The sequence below is a fragment of the Silene latifolia genome, chromosome X (assembly GCF_048544455.1).
Source record: "Silene latifolia isolate original U9 population chromosome X, ASM4854445v1, whole genome shotgun sequence".
Classification (NCBI taxonomy): domain Eukaryota; kingdom Viridiplantae; phylum Streptophyta; class Magnoliopsida; order Caryophyllales; family Caryophyllaceae; genus Silene; species Silene latifolia.
The window spans coordinates 84,560,183-84,561,149 of NC_133537.1; the positions used below are offsets into that span (position 1 = coordinate 84,560,183).

Consider the following 967-nt stretch of genomic DNA (forward strand, 5'->3'; position numbering starts at 1 on the left):
TACATTCACTTTGGTCATGTCCTAAAGTTCCACAACTCTCACATACTCCACTTGGAATTGAGGATGATGCCACCATAGCATTAACATGTTGTTTGGGTGATTTGGAGGCCTCTTCAAGTTTAGCCATAGCCTTCTCAAACTTCAAATTGATGGTGTCAATATGAGCATTTAGTTGAGCAACCAATTGAGTGATGAAATTTACCTCATGCTTTCCTCCTCTAGTAGCCTTTCGAGGCCTACTATATTGTGAATTATGAACCGCCATCTCTTCGATTTTGGCCCATGTTTGATTGTCATCAACTTCGGTAAACATACCATTGGATCCCATGTTGAGGATATTGTGGGAATCTTCATGAAGACCATTCCAAAATTGTTTCACAAGGAACCACTCGCTAAGTCTATGATGTAGACAAGAACGACAAGTGTCCTTAAATCTCTCCCATGCCTCATACAATGATTCCTCATCTCTTTGCTTTAACCCGGTGATTTGGGCTCTCAACATTTTAGTCTTCTCTGGAGGATAGAATTTCTTGTAGAAAGCAAGTGCCAACTTCTTCCATGAGTCAATACCAAGAGTAGCCTTGTCTAGGCTCTTTAACCATTGTTTTGCGTCACCAATCAAAGAAAAAGGAAATAGTACCCATCAGATTTGGTCTTGAGTAACTCCGGTTTAAGAAATCGCATCACAATAGTCACAAAAAGTCTCCATATCTGAATGAGGGTCTTCACTAGGCATCCCTCCAAATTGACTTCTCTCAACTAATTGTATGAATGCGGATTTGGCAATGAAATTACCGGTTAAATGTTGTGGTGTAGGAGTACCATTTGGTAGGTTCTCCTTGGTTGGTATGAAATATGATGAAAATTTAGGCATTGTGGGATGATTTTGTGGTGGGTTTTGTATTGGGTTGTCCTCTCCTTCTCTAGCAAAAGGGTTGGTAAACTCAATGTTATTTGGTTGAATGTC

General features: G+C 40.0%; 1 non-coding gene across 1 annotated transcript; it reads left to right on the forward strand.

The window, feature by feature from the left end:
• The first annotated feature begins 394 nt into the window (after nt 1-394).
• LOC141625649 (small nucleolar RNA R71) lies at nt 395-502 on the forward strand. Its single transcript, XR_012535418.1, has one exon. It is a non-coding gene; the product is annotated as a small nucleolar RNA R71 (small nucleolar RNA).
• The last annotated feature ends 465 nt before the right edge of the window (nt 503-967 follow it).